This window comes from Bubalus kerabau, chromosome 14 (assembly GCF_029407905.1).
Source record: "Bubalus kerabau isolate K-KA32 ecotype Philippines breed swamp buffalo chromosome 14, PCC_UOA_SB_1v2, whole genome shotgun sequence".
Lineage (NCBI taxonomy): Eukaryota > Metazoa > Chordata > Mammalia > Artiodactyla > Bovidae > Bubalus > Bubalus kerabau.
The window spans coordinates 4,563,132-4,582,537 of NC_073637.1; the positions used below are offsets into that span (position 1 = coordinate 4,563,132).

The 19,406-nt window shown below is 57.7% G+C and overlaps 1 long non-coding RNA gene across 1 annotated transcript; it reads left to right on the forward strand.

Moving 5' to 3' along the window:
* Positions 1-3,045: 3,045 nt before the first annotated feature.
* On the forward strand, positions 3,046-5,845 carry LOC129626553 (uncharacterized). The gene is made up of 2 exons (XR_008702011.1): positions 3,046-3,127; positions 4,951-5,845. It is a non-coding gene; the product is annotated as an uncharacterized LOC129626553 (long non-coding RNA).
* The last annotated feature ends 13,561 nt before the right edge of the window (positions 5,846-19,406 follow it).

Sequence of the window (19,406 nt, forward strand, 5' to 3'; positions counted from 1 at the left end):
GACAGGCCTGCATGGCCATGCCCAGCCATGCCAATCTATCCCAGTAATCACCATCATCGCATCGGAGGGGTTTAGTGGTCTCTCCTGCCTTCAGCCGCACGGCTTGGCCTGTGCAAGACATTCATCTTCATACAAAACAGAGCAATCTCCTCTCTCCAGGCCATAAAGCGCACACGTGTTGCTCTGTATGAAAATATGGAACTGAGGTCATTTCGTCAAGGATGAACATTGGCTTTGCTAATGTAAGAGGGAACCCTGCCTCTCTGCTTCTGCTGTAAGTGATGACTCCCATTGCTTGCAGAATCAGAGTGTAAATTTTTCGAAGTGATTTGAAATAACAATTAGACTCAACGCAAGCAATGTACCAAGAGTACACACACCTCAACTAGAGGGAAAGCAATATGAACAGCTGTGTATCAGCCAGCTGCTGCTTTGTAACAAACCTCTCCAAAAATGAAGAATTGCTTAAACAATATCATTAAAGCAAGGCGGTTGCTTAAAACAACAGAATTTCACAACAAGCTTGTGAGTCTGTAGAGTGACATTTGGTTCTTCTGGCCCCAGGAGGTTCACCCATACATGTGAGGTAAGCTTTGAATCAGGTGGGTGGCTCTATGGGCCTTGGTTGAGTCCTCTCCTGTGCTTAGGAGTGAGCTGGCTATGGGCTGATCTGGAAGGATCATGGCTGGGACCACCTGCCCCCTCTGTGGTCTCATCCTCCACGGGCCAGCCAGGGCAGTCCTAGGGGGAGAACAGAGCTCATGGACCCTCAGGGCTGTGTAACACACACTGGGCTCTACCACACCCTTGGGACAAGCTGGAGAGCGGCCGTGCTCCTCTCTTCCTTACTCTACATGCAGTGACGTCATGCTGGCAGCCATGGTAGGAGAATTTACACCAAGGAAGTTGGCAAATGTCACAGATCCTGGGGCACGGGGTATCTGGGGGGAATCTGTTATGCCAGCATCCCACTGGCCACATCCCATTGGCCAAAATGAGTCACGAGGTCAAGACCGATCAAGGGATGGGAAACAAATGGGTGACTGGCTCTCCACATTTCTCCTGGAATTTTCCCAACTACGGCACTGAAGGTCCCATGTCCCCAGAGTCCCAGCCCCAGGCCAACCATGAGGACTGGTCACCATAGGAGCAGACACACTCTCGGGGGAGAAGCAGCGAAGTCACGTTGCCAGGGGGAGGGAGGGGAGGCACGTTGCAGGCAGGGGAGCTGGGCAGGAAGTCCTGGCATAGCTTCAAGCAATCCCGAGCTGTGGCCAAGTTCGGGTCTGCACGTGAGCAGCTGCATCCTGGATACACCCCAGGTGACAGCAGCTGTGAGCCCTCTGCACCCAAAATGCACGTCCCCAATTCGGGGAGTGGAAGCTCGGGGCACATGCTCACGACAGTCCTGAGCGGGAAGCTGGGGCTGGGTGCCTGCTGGGAGGAGCAGCCGAGGACTCGGCGGGCGGGCAGTTAGGAGGAGGACGCCTCCAGCCAGGCTCTGAAGAACCGCGCGCTCTCTCCTGACTCCCAGAACAAACAGCCCGCGGCCTCTTCTCTTTCTCCTGGTCAAGTGCTCAGCTCAGATGGCCCTTTTAAGTCCAGCAGGCTGGGGCTGTGCTCAACGTGGAGGGTCAGGGGAGCAGCGCGTGGGATCTCTCTGACTCGGGCACCCCTGGGGGCGACAGGGCCAGAGGTGACAGAGTGTCTGGGCTTCAAAGGCTGCTGCGCTGGGGCAGGAGCAGGCGGAGGGGCGGCCTCGCGCTGACGAGGCCACACCGCAAACAGAGCAGCGTAGCAGCAGGACGACGCGGCCGAATGCCAAAGCAAGGTCCAGGCCCCGGGGACACTTGACACATGCGGGGGACAGTGTTGCAACGTAGACCTGGCTCAGGAGGTGCTGTTGGCATCTAGTGGGTGCTGCTAAACTCCCTACAGAGCACGGGGCGGCCCCCACAGCGAAGGGTCACCTGGCACCAAACAGCAGCCGAGCGAAGATGAGGGCCCTGAGCGGGACAGCACTCCTGGGGAAGGACCGTGCCCATCAGGTGACCTGGCCTGAGCCCACCCGGCCCTCCCCCCATCCCAGCTTCAGGAGGCACAGAGCAGCCCCCGACCCAGGGACACTGCAGCCCCGGCTCCCCGGCCCAAGAGAGCAGGGTTCCCGGAGCCCCAAGAGCCGGCCGAGCAGGCGCCGCCTCTGCGGGAAGCTGTTTGCTATTCTATCCTGGCCCCCAGCACAGCTGGCTCCAGGCCCAGCACATGGGAGAGGGGCTAACCTAATTGCACTAATGGTTTGTAATCAGACGTAAATAGGGTGTTTGTACACACGAGCGCATTGAGCTGCAGGTGTGGAAGGCAAGTCCCCCGGGGCTCCCAAAGGCTCGTGTCGCCTGCCAGCTGAGAAGCCAGGGCCTCCCCAGGCACCTCCGTCCTGCTAAGTGGCTTAAACCTCCCGGGCCCCCATGCTGGCCGGAGAGGACAGGTGTCAGCAGACTGCCCAGCAGACTTCCAGATTCCCTGGTGCCCCCCAACCCTGTCTGCCATGACTTTCAGGCCCTCGGGTGAGTGACTCAGAGAGAGCGAAGCACGCTAGAGCCTGCAGACCTGGACTTGGCTACCCTGAAGTCACCAGCGTCTGTGGACACAGCAAGAAACCGTGAGCAGCAGCGTCCCCAGGGTGCCCGAGGGTGCTCGGGGCTCTGAGCCATGTTGTTGTCACTTACCCAACCCTCCTTGAGTACTCACCACTCCCAGCACCACGCAATCCCGTTACGTCCACGACAGCGCACGTGGGCAGTGTCGTACTATCATCCCCATTCTACCGATGAGGGCACTGGGGCTCAGAGAGTTTCCCATGACCACACAGCTCCTAAGAGGCGTAGGCTGCCGGCCGAGTCCAAGCCTGTGCTCAAGGCAGCGTGACTCATCTTGCTGAGGCAGGCAGAGGTCAAGGGAAGCGTGATGAGGTGGTGTTGATTGAGTAGGGCTTTGCAGGATGTGTAGGAGTGGCCAGGTGAGGCTCTGGAGGGTGTTGCCCTTGCAAAGAAACAGGAGGGGCCTGGTATCTCCTGGGACCATTGATAAACACCGAGTTCTGGACAGTAAGAGAGGAAGAGTGATGTAGGTGAGTCTGAAAAGGCAGGTGGGGGCCAGGTTGGGGGTCCACTGTCAGGATCAAGTTACTATTACTATGCTGGGAACTTGTGGCTTGGGTGAGAAGGAACGCAGCCAGGAGGGCTGCATGCAAGAGGCCACACATGTCCGAGCGGAGTGGAGAAAGGAGACGGAGGCAGGAAGGAGCCTCCTCGGGGGCCTCGTGAGGCAGTGTGGCCCTTCCCACCCTTTGACTTCAGACTCTCAGCCCAACCAGAAGAGAATGAATGCCAGGTTTAAGCCTCCTGCTGTGAGGCAGCTCTGGGAAACCGACACAACAGACTCCCACGTGGGAATGCTCACCATCCCTAACCCCACACTCCTCCCCTCCCTGGGGCCACACACGCCCGGCCGTCCCATCTCACTCCTGGGCCCCACGCACCCCTCAGCCAAACGCAACCGACCCCGCCTTTTGGGACTTGGTGCAGACAGTCTGGGGGGCGGTGGTGCTGGTACAGGGGGGTGGTCCCCCCTGCCCACGTGAAGGGAAAGAGCTCCCCACTCATGGCTCCTGCATCCCCACACCAACTCTCTAAGGAGCTTGACACCTACCGAGCCCATTACCCAGATGGACACCGTGGCAGAAACCACATCTGAACTCAGGTCTGGGTTTCCAAGAAGCATTCCTTCTCTGCTCAGCCCTGCCAGGTGCTGGCGGTGGGGGGGACTGGACATTTGGGGTGCACCATTTGAGCAGAGAGCAGACGCTTCCCCTACCGATGGCACTCCAAGATATATTTTAGGGGTGGGGCAGCAGGCTGTTGGAGCACAGAGGAAGGGGGGCCCTCTGCCACCTCCACCCACAAGGGTGACCAAGTCACCCACAGAGCCTGGGTTCTGAGTGGCACACACGTCCTGTATCCCAACTGCCCTGCTCTGCCTCCCTGCCCTTGCTAGGAACCAACTGAGGAGCTGCACTCTGCATGGATTCCCAAGCTCTGCCCTGAGTGCAGACCCTGCTTGACCTTCCCCCTCCCTCAAGCCCTCTAGTCCCTGGCGCCCCGCTTTGCCTTCTCTCGGAGGCTCTGGGTCTCCCTCCCAGGCTTGGCTGCAGCTCCATGGTAACCTCCATCCATCCTCGGACAGATATGTAGCCCCACCCAGGATGCCTCAAACCCCACCAGGCACTGGGGACCGAGAGATGGGACCACACCCACTCTTGGTGACCACGGAGATACATTGTTAGAAAAACGGGGTGAAGAACATGTGTGGAGAAGAACGCAAGGAGAGGAATCTGTCCATGATATGCACATATTTAAGAAATGATGGAAGTTCAGAGCAAACACTTGAGGAGGGAAAAGTCTGCACCCCGAGAAGGAAACAGACAGGATGGAGGAGCCGGGAGCCGGGGGAGGAAGCGAGAATCTCCTGAACGTGCCAACGTTCTGTGTAATTACACAAGACTGAATTTTCAAAAAACAATCTCTAAAAGCTAAAAGCAAAACAAAACCAATGAAGCTAGCAGGGTATCGGATTGGTAGCATAACAACACGGAAAGGAGTCATCTGAAGGGAGTTTAAACCGTTGTTTTACCATCCATTCCCAAGGGTTATACCATGAGGACAGAAAGAATTTCAAAAAGAAAAGTCTGTAACAATTCTCAGTAATCGTATTGTTAATAATAATATTGGCAGTGATATTCTGAAACTATATTTGTATAAAGATGAAATGAATACATAATTATTTTAATGTCACTAGGAACCAAGTCTGTCAATGTGAGGAAAAGGAGAGACAAAGTCGGGAAATTAAATAAAATTCTGTAAGCTTAAATTTGGCTTTTTTTTTATCTTAAAGAAGAAAACTTCATAGCCAAATGAAAGGCTCAGAAACAAAGACCAAACCAGGGATCAAAGCGCCAGAAAACAGCCTCTTGATGTCATCTGTCATTCAAAGGACCTGGAACTCCTTGGAGAAGTGGTCGACCCCAGGGGCTGGGAGACCATAGGCAGGAGAGCGAGATGCGGTCAGAGAAGCCCTGGGTCATGTGGAAGGACTCGGGGGTCACGACGAAAAGGTCTCCACAAGCTGAAGATGGGACAGTTTAAGGATCAATGCAGATTATAGCAGCAACAGACTGAAACACATCAGGTCCAAATCATGAGTTCAAAATGACTGGGGGGACCCTCACAACTGCCAAGGATGCAAGAAACCCAGCTCATTGTTTTGAAAACTAGCAAATAAAGGGAGAGAACCAAGCTTGTCCCCTGACCGTCCATCCTCTCTAACTGCCCGCCCCAGTAACCAACAGCTAGGAAGCAGACGCACCTCCTCAGCGGCATGGGGTGGGGATGTACTCCAGCCAAGAGAGGCAGAGGAGTGACGGGTCTCTGTCACCACCGTTCTGAAATTCCCCCCTGAACTGATGGATGTAGGCAGCGGCCGTCATCGGCCAAGGCGTCATAGAGACAGACGAGCGCCGTGCAGCTTTGGATGGACAGACACCCTACGCTGACGCCAGTTTACAAGAGACACAGGTCAGCTCGGAGGAACAGGAGCAGTGACACCAGGGTGTCCAGGCTGGGAGGCTCCGCAGAAGGGAGACCCAGGGTCCTCAGCAGATAAACTACAGAGAAAAAAGAGAAAGAGAGACAGCTGGGGGTGGGACATCTGTAAGCAGTCTGAGCGATCTCTCCACTGCATATGTGGACCTTCCTTTGAAAATAATTTTAATAAAAACCATGTAACAAAACGTGTATGCTTTAATCAGAGGAAACTGAGTTCTGAGTGGACCATTAGATAAAATTGAGGAAATATCCGACTTTCCTTTGGGTGGGAGAATGGTGTTGTGGTTGGGCTGTTTGAAGAGCCCTCATCTTTCAGACACACTCTGAAATGTTTATGGATAAAAATGAGTAGCTTTCTGGGTGGTGACATGGAAATGTTCGTAATTTATGACTCTAAGCGAATGTAGCTACAGATTAATCCGTCGAATGTGATCCAATTTGTTTCGTAAAGAAAAGAGCAGAGTTGGATGTCCACATGACATGGTGTGTGCTTCTTTGGAGAGAAAGATCTGGAAGGACTGCACAGGATGCTGGCCCCCTCTGAGAAGCAGGTAAGCGCCAGGCGTCAAAGGAGGAGGGGGCTAGGCTTTCACCCTTGACTTTCAGCAGCATTGTGTATGTGTGCAGAGCAACCGAGTCACCACCTGGCCACCTCTGTGAGTTAACGGGTGTGGGTACCAATCTGGCCGTCAGCACCGCAGAAAAGACCATGTCCGACGTGTCACCTGCAACCTAGTCCTGCCAGACCTAGATCCGACCAGCTCCAGAGCCAGCCACCTTCCCAGAGCCACAACCAAGGAATCCAACACGCAAAACCCAGAAGGCAGACAAGCCGCAGACAGACAGACAGACAAGTTTCTTCAGCAGCTTCATGGTAGGAGAGACAAAAGAGAGAGGAAAGGAAATCTATAGATTCAAAAATAACTTACTGCCAGAAATTTTGATGCTTAAACCTTATTTGGATCTGGAATCCAATACCCTGTTTTAAAAAATGTGAGACAATGAGGAAATGCGAACACTTGGATGTTTGATACTAAGAAATCGCTGCTATTTTAGGGGTGATGGTGACATCATGATTGTGTTTTAAAAGAATCTTAGGTTTTACAGGCACATATTGAGAGGTGGAGATAAAATGAGAGGAAGCCAGGGGTTTGCCTCAAAGCAGTCCGAGCAGTGAGTGGGCAGCGGGGCCAGCCCAGGGGACTCAGGAAGGGCCCCTGGGGTGACGGTCGGGGTGGAGTTCACTACCTTAGTCTGGGCGGGGGACTTTTCCATCGTGACCAGTTATTATAACACGATTTATAACAATTAAAAAGAGGAGCAGCTTTGAAGAGCTACGTGGTGTGAAACGCGTCCAACACCTTCCCGGAGTCCCAGTCCTCCCATGCCTGGCCCATGAAGAGCAAATTGTGAACAAGTCTTCCCTGTTCTTCCCAGGCAGGGGCTGCAGCCCTGTCTCCACCCCAACCCCAACCTCTCACACCAGGCAAAAAGTACAGCCAGATAGAGTTGAAGTGACTCTGCTGGACTTCTGGCCCCATGGCCCACCCAGAGCAGGAATCACCTCTCAAGTCCACCTGGCAGGTGGCCCTCTGGCTGCTATGGAGGAGGAAGAGGGCCCGGAGGAGGCACCCCAGCTGCTGGGAGCTCGCGTCCATGAGAGAGCTCCCCCAATCTCTGAGCCCAGCCCCTCTGTCAGTCCCCCGTGGGCCCTTGCCTCTCCCCAGCCCCTCATCACTCCACGTTGTGCTGTCCACCTGTCCTCCTCCTGCTGGCCTGAGAAGCGTCTGGGAGCTGGGCGGTGCCTAGCGCACCACCAGGAAGTCATCTCTGGTTGTACTGGGGACTGCTGCTGCCGGGAGCAGGCAGGTCTTCCAGGTGTGGCGGCCTGGCCACTGTCCTTGGTGCTGACCCCTTCCGCCCCCAGAACACGATGCCCTGGCCCTGTAGAGGCCCAGCTTCCTTCTCCGGGGTTCCTACCCTGCACTGCATGGAGCCCACATGGTCAGGTTGTGCGGGCTCTTGCCTGCAGGGCCCACTGCCCCAGAGGTAGAGCACCACCCCTCCACCCTCTCAACAGCTCTCAGTCTCCAGCTAAATCTCTCTCCATCACTCTCATCTTTGTGCTAAATCTCGCACCTTATGGCCCATCCTCACAGGCATCTTCCAATCTGGGGTCTGCTCCTGTGAGGCCCCTCCATCCCTTCTTGAGTCACCCACACTCCACTTCCAGTCCAGACCCTCCAGCTCAGATAATGGCCCAGCCAGTGGAGAATCGCACAGAGGACCACTTCATGAGCTTCCACACCAAAAGCAATCTCCCAGAGTGAGAGCAAGTTGGGCTCATAGGGGATTTCACTTTTAATTGACTCTACTCCCAGGAGCGGAGTGAAGGATGGCCCTCCAGTCCCCAAGTGCTGGGCACCCAGCCTCTATTAACCCTGCAGAAGTCACACGAAGGCCCATCCCCTGGGGTCACAGGCCCCACTTTACAGATGAGAAAGGTGGGGCTCAGGGAGACGTGGCAGCTCACCAGGTGGGAGACGAGTGAGAAAGTGCTCATCGAGCGTGTGTGGAGGTGTGTTCTGCAGGGTGGCCCAGCAGGCACCCCGCCACCCTCCATCCAAAGCAACACCGTCCACAGCACTTCCTCGAAATGCCCCAACTGGTGCCCTGGCTTCCTTCTCTGTGCACTCACACTGGGGCCCTCTGAATCTTTGCAACCCTCGGAGCCTACCTGGTTATCACACACACGGGGAAACTGAGTCTGGAGAAAAGTGAAGGCCTGGTGCAGGCTCGCTGCTCTGGGTGCCCATCCTCAAGGGATCTTGGGCCTCACTTGGGATACCCCCACCTCTTGCCTGGGTTTCAATTTCCCCATCTGTAAAATGGGTCTGTTAGGCCCACCACACAGCAGGGGGGAGGCCAAGGTGGACCGTGCATGTTTGGGGCCCGGAGCAAAGCTTGGCACGCAGTGGCCATCAGTAAACGAGGTCCCTCCGTCCCCCCTCCCAGGTCAGGCCTGGCTCCTTAGCTCCAAGGATGAAGCCTGGGAAGATGGGGGAGGCCTCACAGGAGAAAAGTCCCACCGCGCAGGGCTTTCAGCCTGAAAGCCTGTCATGTTCTCTTGCGGAGGACAAGATCTGCTGGGTTATTAAGCACAGAGACCCACAGACTGTAGCCGGGAGATAAGAAAATCTTCCGTCAGAACAACTGTGGGATGGAGTTTTCATCCTTTTTTTCTTTTCTTTTTTTTTCTGCCTTTTTCTTCTTCCCTCAACTTGGGTATTTTCAAGCTTAGAAGTGACTGCTCTAATCAAACCAAGAGACCAGCAGCAGGAGGCGGATTTGCTCTTGGAAAATGGAAAGTCAAAAAAAAAAAAAAAAAAGGAGGCAGGGAAGGCAGACGGGATGCTTGTTCTGGAAGCAGCATCTCATGTCCCATCTCTGGTTGGATAGAGATGATGCAGTCCCAGCCCCCACGTAGTCAAAAATTTAGAGTGGAGGCGTGGCCCTGCCTCCGGATGCCTGTAATCTGACAGGGAGACAGGACCACGCCTTCGGGACAGCCCCAACTTGATGGCAGAAACAAGACACGCTGCGCAGATTCCAGTCTGAGAAAGACATCACGGCAGGGCCCCAGGGTGCCATGGAAGGTCCAACACGCCCCTGCAGACCTCGGGCACTCCCGGCCGTGGGGATGAGCCCCCCGGGGAAATGAAGTCTGGCTGGGTGTCAGGGCCTGCTCCCACCAGCCCTCGGAGTGGGGCCCTCGAGGGCAGGCTAGCTCCCTCATCCATGCTCCTCCTGGCCTTCACCCAAAGGTGCTCACGGAGCATGCCTACAGTCCGAGTCACCTTCTGCAGTGGGAGTGCAGGCAAGGGTGGGGGCGGGGCCTGGACGGCCCCCGTCTGGCTCCAGCCCCGCAGCAGTCCTCTGCCTCCAGCCCGGGGGCCACAGCGAAGGCCGACCGGAGCCCCTGCCAGAGCATCACCCTGTCTCCTGGGGTTACAGCCCCCCTTACACAGGGGAACGGCAAGCTTTGGCCACCTCAGGTGGAGGCCCAGACTGTGTCTCCCAGAGACACAGCCTGCTTGCTTTTAACCTCAATTCCCTGTGCAGACTCCTGTGCACACAAGCGCCCTCCTGGAAACATTTTCAAATGTGCCCAGTGATCTTCGAGCGGCAGTTCCCCCAAATCTCACCAGGATCTCACATCTCAGAGTCTTCCCACACGCTGCTTCCCAGCCCAGAATGCTTTTCCCTGCTCTCCTTATAGGGTTGCTGGCCCTTTATCCACTTTGAAGTCACTGCATGTCCTTGTCTCCTCTTCCAGGCAGCCCTCCCGGATGACTCCCTCTAGTGCTCCTGTCTCAGACCCTGCTGCTCTCCCTCGACCCTTGAACACTCAGAATCACACCTTGGGTCTGTATGTTTCTTATCACCAACCAGACCAAACAGCAGCTGAAGGAGCACAGGGGTTGTCTCTGATTGCACAGGTTCTAGCCCGCAGAATGAGACTCATAAACACGGTCAAATGAATGAGAATGCCTCTGACCTCTCTCTGCCCCGGCTCTCTCCCTAACCACACTCCCTAGCATGAGCCCATCGGATGTCTTCTTGCTGACACCCCGCCGCTCCCGTGTTGGGGTGGCTTCTTATGTGACGGTGGACACATCAAGGAACATTTGCCGTCCCTGCACAGCCCTCAGCCAAATCCCCAGATTTGATGTCCTAACCGTGACATCTTCTTTAAACAGCAGCGTTTTCCTCCTAAATCCTCTCTCCAGGCGGCTGCCCTCTCCCCACCTCTTCATAAGCCCCCTGAGAGGCAGAAGGTCAAGGTGCTGTCAGCTAGAAGTGGCACGAACCCAGCTCAATCCCACTTAAGAAAAGGGTGGGTATCAGATGGGTTTCCGTCTGAATGCAGAGAACACTCCAGGGCCCTCAGAGGGGCCGTAACGCCGGGGTGTGAATACCTGGGATAAAAGAGCCGAGACGCCAGCCGGGGACCTGGAGTCTGCCCAGAGATTAGCGACCACAGGAAAGGGCCACCACGCTGAGCAGGGGAAATGAGAGGGGCTGGAGCTTCCAGAGCTGGGGTGCAGGCCACGCCCTTGGGGGGACACCCGTGAGAACTGGGCCTCGCGGGGCGGGTGGGCGGCAGACCCTGGAGTTGGAGGAGCCCCCAGTGGTGCCAGCAGGGGGACAGTGAGGAGAAACAGCCCAGCATCTTCCCCCTCGCCAGCCAGTCTCCCTGCTGACTCCCAGGCTGAGCCTCCAGCACGCTCAAGAGGCCGCAGTGTCCACTGCAACCAGTCATGGGCAGGGCAGATCCCCAAGGCAAAAGAGGGTTGTGAGATCCAGCAGCACCTGAGCCCCCAGGGGTCTCCGCATCCTCAGGATAAAGCCCAAACCCTGATTGCACCCCCAGGGTCCCGAGCCCTCCACTCGAGAGCTCAGAGTTCCAGCCACGATGGGCGACTTGCAGCTCATCGTCCTCTGCCCCAGGGCCTTCCCCCTGGCTGCTCCAGGCTCCTGAGCCATCCCCCTGATCCACGTGTTGCCTGAGGGCTCCTCCTCTCGGGGGCCACTGTCCCGAGGCCATCCCTGAGCTCCAGATCGAAAGGCCGCCCTTACCAACCCTGCACCCTGCGCTCCCAGGGAGGCCCAGCTCTCAGCAGCAACCTGGCTCTGTGTGTGTATGTGGACAACGGTCTCCTCTTGACGGCCACGAGCCCTGCCAGGCCAGGAGGGTCACTGTTCACAAACCCCTGAAGGGCTGGTGCCAGAAGAGAGGCAGGGCCTGCTGGGGTTGCCCTTGGTTTGGTCTCAGGAAACATCCTCACAACAGAAAGAAAGCAGAGAGGAAGGGAGAGTGCCCAGCACCTGTCTTGCCATGTGCGGGGACCAGCAGGCATGACTGTCTGTAGCCTTTTGTTCAGTAATCAGGCTAGACTGTCCCTGTATGGAGTGGTAAAGTCTGCATCATGGGACAGGCAGTGAGCTCCCCATCATGGGAGGCATCCAAGCTGTGGCCTCAGGCATACCTGGCATGAATGTCCTGGAATATTCTCTAAGACTCTGGCTCTCGAAGGACCTCTGAGGTCCCGATGGCACAGCTCGGTCACCAGGGACAGGAGGGAGCACAGGAAGAGCAGGTACAGCTGCTCGGTCAGCTCCAGGGGGCCAAGGGCAGAGTCCTCGGGGACAGAGGGTCTGGGACAGGCCATGCAGAACCTCAGGTGTGCGGCACAGACCTGTCAGGAGCCCCAGCAGATGGAGAGGTTGGCTGCGGCCACACCTCCCTGTTCACCCGGGCCCGCCTCCCGCTTCCCCTGGAGGCGGGGCAGCCCCAGAAATGCCCCGCGGTGGCCACCAGCAGCCTTGACAGCAGCAGGCTGAGGCCGTGCGGGGCTGCAGGGAGGTAGCTGGGTCTCCACTGCCACCCAGAGGCTGGCCGTGAGCCAGGCTGCCCGGCACAGGGACAGCCCCAGATCCTGTCCAACCAACCCGGCCCAGGCCCACAGCTGGGAGACAGGTGCACGGAGAGTCCCAGCAGTTACCTTCGCAGGCTCAGGGGCTTCAGGTCAGAGCCTGAGGCCGGGGAAGGGTATGGAGCCACCCTAGGGCCCAGAGCACCACGAAGGACGGCTACAGCCTCAGGACGCTCTACCCACTGACCCCAAGCAACCCGGCAGCTTCTCTACCACATGGGAAGATGGCTGGGATGAGGGGGTCCCCACGGGCGAGTCATCCTCCCCCTGGGCCCCAGCAGACTCGCTTGGGCAGGGCCCGGAGCCTGAGACCCTCTCTATGCTGCCAAAGCCCCGCGCTCCCCCCATTCACCTCCAGTCTGTCATTCACTCCTCCTGCCAGTGACCTGGGCTCTGTGGACAGCTCATCACAGACCCAGCGCTCCGGCCACGGCAGCTCCCGCCCCAACCCCGACCCGTTCCGGGGCCAGGACCTGCCTGCTTGTCTCAGTTCCCAGTTTTTAAAAAAAAGTCATAAAAGCAAAGGCATAAGCCTGTCCTCCAGGCAAGGGCTGGTGGGGCTGGTCTTCCGAGGACAGGTGGGCGGGAAGGAGAGGGCGTGGCCTCTGAGAACACTGGACTGCGGCCTCTCCAGGCCTCCGTGCCCACAGACCTCTAAACTTGCACGTCCCAGCTCTGCCTGCCACTCAGGACCTCTGCTCACCCACACACCAGCTGGGGGGCGAGCCCCCAGTGCCCGGCATGGTGAGCCTCCCTGCCCTGACCAGCACCAGTTTACAGATGAGGACACAGAGGCCCACGGAGGAAAGTGACTTTGCGGTGGCCAAGTCAGAGTCCCCAAAAGCAGCAGCCAGCACGGGGGTGGGGAGGGGAGAGATCCCTGGGACCCCCCCCCCCCCGCAACCGCAGGCTCAGCCACGGGACCATGGGGCTTGGCAGCAGCAGCCACTGCCCATCCGAGGAAACTACTGCCCAGCTGGGGCTTCACCCGGCCTCTGCCATCTCCAGGCCAGCCTCAGGGCTTCAGAGTACTCTCCCATCTGGTAACGCTGACTCTGGCTTCCCAGTTCGCCAGCCAGGACCGGCCCCCAGGAATCCTCACGTCCCACCACCGACCTCAGCTGTGCCCCAGCCCCTGGGAGCCTGGCCCTGATTGCGTAACGATGAAAGCTTCCCGGGAGTCGCTGGGGCCGCCACCCCGCACACCTCCAGGGGGCTGCTCCAGGCTGCCGCTGCGCCCACATTGCACGTCTGGAGCACCAAGGATGCATACAATGTGACGTACTATGTGATCCCTCCTCCTTCCCGTCTTAGACTCACAAACACAGGGGCTGAGAGGAATCTAAGAAACATCATTAAAGCAAGCCCTCCCATGCACATTTGTCAGATGGGAAGTTACACTCAGAGCTGGATGTGGTAGCCCTTCACCTGGTCCCCAACTTTTCCCATCAAGCACATTGGTCTCTGGCCTATGATGGTCCACTCTGTGCTCTGGGCCCCAGGGAAGCCTAGGAACTGGGTTCAAGGCCCAGAAAGAGGACCAGGGCCATAGGATGCAGCATCCACAGATGGAAAGGAAGGGGCAACAGTCTCATTGTGTTCAAGACCATGGCTGGCACTGCACTGACCCTCAGTGGACACTCCTTCCATCCCCACCGCCGCCGCCTTGGGAGGGGTCACATTCTCCCTGAAGAACACAGGAGGAGACTGAGGCTCAGGGTCACCGGGAGACCGAGCACGTGCAGAGCCACGCAGCCAGCGCTCAGTCACGGCACTAACGCTGTGATCACCAGGCAGGAAATGTCCGCTTTCTTCCTTTTCCTAACTGTCCTGTTGACACTCCCCAGCTTGGGTGGCCTCCTGTGGTTGACGAGATGACTGCAGGCCGGTGGAAAGACAGGCAAAGGTCCAGAGGGGGCAATGCATCCCACAGTGCCCCCAGGTGAGGGTTGACACTTCAGTTCTCCAAAAATAAGAAAAATCGCAATATTATGTGAGCCACCACTGACCACCCCGGCCAGATGGTGGCTGTCTGGGGCCCTGGAGGGGGCAGTGTCTTCAGCCGGGGAGGTTATGCAGACAGACGGCCTCCCGTAGCACTTAAATGACAAGCTCAAAACCGGGCCGGGCATCGATCCAAATCCAGCTGGGGAGCTGGCATCGGTGGGCCCCGCTCCAGAAGGCATCCCAGCAGGGCCCCTGCTGGGCCTGCACCACCGGCCAGCTGAACCGCTGCCCTGGGAGGGCCCTGAGCCTGAACCTTGAGGAAAGGAGAAAGCAGCAGGCCTCGCCCCAGGAAGGAGGGTGGGAGGAGGGGCAGAGGGCAGAGTGAGCAGGACACTCCCAGAACTTACCAAAGCAAGGAGACTTAGGAGCCAATGACTCCAGCCCCTTTGTTTTGATCAGAGAGGGCAACCAGCTTGCCCAAGGTCACAGAGTGACAGGCTGAACACTTAGCCCAGGGTTTTCTGCTGTGCACTTGGCCTATCAAATATCCAATTGCTAATAGCAGAGGGAACATAAAGTTTGAGCACTAGAAAGGTCACGGACCTCATCCATCCACCCACCCATCTATCCATCCACCCACCCATCCATCCATCCATCCACCCACCCACCCATCCATCCATCCACCCACTCACCCACCCACCTATCCATCCATCCATCCATCCATCCACCCACCCACCCATCCATCCACCCACCCACCCATCCATCCACCCACCCACCCACCCATCCATCCACCCACCCACCCACCCACCCACCCATCCATCCATCCACCCACCCATCCATCCATCCACCCACCCACCCATCCATCCACCCACCCACCCACCCATCCATCCACCCAGCCACCCACCCACCCACCCACCCATCCATCCATCCACCCACCCACCCACCCACCCAGCCATCCATCCATCCATCCATCCACCCACCCACCCACCCACACATCCATCCATCCACCCACCCGCCCATCCATCCATCCATCCATCCACCCACCCGCCCATCCATCCATCCATCCATCCATCCACACACCCAGCCACCCACCCACCCACCCATCCACCCACCCACCCATCCATCCATCCATCCACCCACCCACCCACCCACCCAGCCATCCATCCATCCATCCATCCACCCACCCACCCACCCACACATCCATCCATCCACCCAACCGCCCATCCATCCATCCATCCATCCACCCACCCACCCATCCATCCATCCATCCATCCACCCACCCACCCACCCATCCACCCACCCATCCATCCATCCATCCACCCACCCACCCATCCATCCATCCATCCATCCACCCACCCACCCACCCACCCATCCATCCATCCATCCATCCACCCACCCGCCCATCCACCCATCCATCCATCCACCCACCCACACATCCATCCATCCACCCACCCACCCATCCAGCCACACATCCATCCATCCATCCATCCAACCACCCACCCACCCATCCACCCACACATCCATCCATCCATCCATCCATCCATCCACCCACCCACCCACCCATCCACCCATACATCCATCCATCCACCCACCCACCCACCCACCCACCCATCCATCCATCCATCCATCCACCCACCCGCCCATCCACCCATCCATCCATCCACCCACCCACCCATCCATCCATCCATCCACCCACCCACCCATCCACCCACACATCCATCCATCCATTCACCCACCCATCCATCCATCCATCCATCCACCCACCCACCCGCCCACCCATCCACCCATCCACCCACCCACCCACCCACCCATCCATCCATCCACCCACCCACCCAGCCAGCCACACATCCATCCATCCATCCATCCAACCACCCACCCACCCACCCACCCATCCACCCATACATCCATCCATCCATCCACCCACCCACCCATTCACCCACACATCCATCCATCCATCCATGCACCCACCCATCCACCCACACATCCATCCATCCACTTACCTTCCCACTCATTCATTCATATCTTACCTACCCACGTCCATTCATCCACTATCCATCCATCCATCCATCCATCCTCCCAACCACCTACCCATCTACCCACCCACACATTTCCTTATCCATCCATGTATCCTCCTGCCCTCCTCCCATCCACGTATTCAGCCACATATCCATCTATACATTTCCATCCACCCGCCCACCCATCCTCTCCCAGATCCACCCATCCAAGGTCATTTGTGAGCACAAACCTGCTTGTTCCCAGTGTGCTGGGAAGGATCACAGAACCTGGCCTGTCTGCTGCTTACAGTCTGCTCCTGACTCAACTAGAGTCACACGCAACTGGAACAAGACCTCAAACACAGCATGTTCGATTCTGCCCATTATGCCCAGGAAGAAGCAAGGTTGGGCAGGTGGAGACAAGAGGGAACAGAATCACTGGTAAAGTGGTGAAGCCCTCACCAGCCACCCCTGCCCCCATGGAGCTCCTCACCACGTCCTTGCCCCAGGGCCCTCAGCAGCACTTTCGGAATTCCACACCACCCTCTCACCCAGCAGGGCAGGGGCTCGGGACTTTTTCTTCCTCCCCTACCTGCCCTGCTTGCAGGCAGGGGCGACGAGCACATGCTCTGGGTCCAGGAGCCAGGGACCAGCTGTCAGGCTGTGCTGTCAGTCAGCCTTGCTCCAGGCCCACATCCCAGAACCTGGAAACGACTCCTCGCCTCTCCAATGACTCAGCCTGTCAACGCCTGATGAGTCACGGCTGCTGGCAAGTAGGGGGCACGCTCCAGCCACCCCCACACCGAGGACTCAGCCCGCCCCGGGCACAGCCTTGAGTGAGCACTTCCCGGCCTGGAAACGAGGCCTGGAGGAGGACACGTCCTGTCCGTGGGTGGGATTCAATGTCAAGCACTCTGGAGCCCATGCCCGACCCACAAGAAGCTCATCCCCAGGGGCGCTCTGACAAATGAGGCCACCAAGGCCCAGGGAGGTGGACTGACTGCCCCAAAGCCACACAGCTCACAAGGGGCCCATCGCAGAGCAGAGTCCACCAGGGCCACCAGGGGAGTTTGTCCATGGTGCCTCTGTTGTCTTCACCATCACTGGGGTATGACTCCAGATGGGACCCCTGCGCCGGGCAAGGGCTTTCCTCTACCATGCCCCTCTCCTGACACCCCACCCCACATTCACCTCATCCAGAGATAAGCGACTGCGATCCCAGAAGGCTCAGGGCCGGACACACCCCACAGGCAGCACTGTGGCTCAGACAGAGGAAACGGGGCCAACGCTCAGTCCCCAGGAGGCGAGAGGTCCCAGTGTGGACCCCTTCAGCCCAGCTCACGGTCGCAGGAAGGGACGGTGCCTTCTCCCTCCCCCGGCCCTTCGTCCATCCTGGCTGGAGGCATCGTGGGCAGAGCCTCCTCTCCCCACCTCCCCTGGCTCCCTCGATCTGTCCTATTATCTGATCTGCAATATCAGTGTTTTAATACTTAAGGAGGATTTGAATTAGCGTAACTGGCCCAAAGTGGAAATAAATTAATGTGAGTGCCTAAGAAGTTTCTCCAGACAATTAGAACCTGGAGTAAATTAAATTAATATCTAATCTTTCCTCTTCTCACTTCGGAGCCGGATTTCCAGATGGTGCCAAGGGAATGGGTGGGTAATGGGGTTCAGGCGGGCATGGGCAGCGCTGCGGTCTGTGTGCAGAGGCGCACCTAGTTGTTAAAACAGCTCTCTAGTAACACCCTGTCCTCAGCCTCCAGGATCCCAGAAGACACAGGAAACAGAGGCAGGGGGCGGCTCAGCCGTGGCTGGGAAAGGCTGCTAAGTGGCTGGTGCTGTTGCCCAAGTGATGCGGACACCGAACAGGACGGCTACGGGGCCCTGCTGTGAGCCCTCATCCCCTCCGGGGGTGGGGCGGGGAGCGGGTTCCCTGCAGCAGCCCCCAGCCCAAAACTCGCGTCCACCTCTGATTCGGTCTCTTCCACAACCCCTAATCGAAGATGGCCATGCCCGTCTCACACCTGGAGAAAACTGAGGGCCACCCCAAGGCCACCGAGGGGTAAGGGGCCGGCAGGGGCCCCACCCGGGGGCTCAGCCAGAAGTAGGCAGAGCACCCTGCCTTTGGGGGCATGAGCCCCTGGCAGCCCCTGCAGGGATGTTCCCAGGGCCCTCGGACGCCGGATGGAGGGCTGGAACCGCACTTGGCCCCTCACCCCCTGGGTGACCTCAGCACCCCACACACCAAGTGCAGACCAACACGGGCCTCTGGGCTGGGCTGCAGGGACCCACATCAGCATGGATAAAGCACTTTGAACCCAGAAGTTTCTCAGTAACTGCCAAGTGCCTTCCCTTGGGGAGGGAGGAGGGCATGTCCCTTTGTCTCCAGTGCCCAGCTCCCAGGGGCCCTGTTTTTGTGTTCAGTCACTTAAAATCACTGCTAAATGCCCACCACGTGCCAGCCTAACCCTGGGGCTAGGGAGATGGCAAGACCCGTCCCTGGCCTCGGTGAGCTGCTGGGTGGGGGATGGAGGGCACTGCATCCACTGGGGAAAGTGCCACATGGGGAACGCCCACAGGAGTGACTGTGAGGAATCGTGAGGATCCCTGGCAGACACCCTGGAGGAGGCGATTCCTGAACTGGGTTTTGACGTCAGAGAAAATGAAATAAGATCCCAGCAAACAAGGTGGGTGGCGGTGGGGGTGGGTGGAGGGCGTCCAGCACAGGTCACCATGAGAGGGCACGCAGTGGGCCCTCCACACGGGTGGTCGGAAGGCGTGAACAAAGCAAACTCAGGGTCATGTGTAACTTTAACAGCTCGGAACACATTGAATCGTCTTCGCAGAGATCGTCTCCATCCTCCACCCGGCATCAGCATCCAGGGGCAGGACACGCAGCTCAGCGGTCAGGAGTCTCACTCACAGTCATCGGCTACGCGGTGGGGCCAGGCTTGAAGCCTCGCCACCCCTCCCACAACTGCCTGGTGCTTAATATGCTTGCAAGAGACAGAGCCCAACTCCAAAAGCACTATACAAAATCTGGTTTTAAAAAAAAAAAAAATGGGCCTAAACCTGAACAGACACCTCAGCAAAAAAGACACAGAGATGGCAGATAAGCACATGAAGAGATGCTCCACATTACATGTCATCAGGGAAATGCAAATTCAAACAGCACTGAGACACCACGACGCCCCAATGAGAACGGTCCAGGCCCGGAGCCCCGACAGCAGCAGATGCAGGCGAGGGTGTGGAGCCTCAGGGAGCCTACCGACGGCTGCTGGGATCCAAGTGGTGCAGCCACTGTGGAA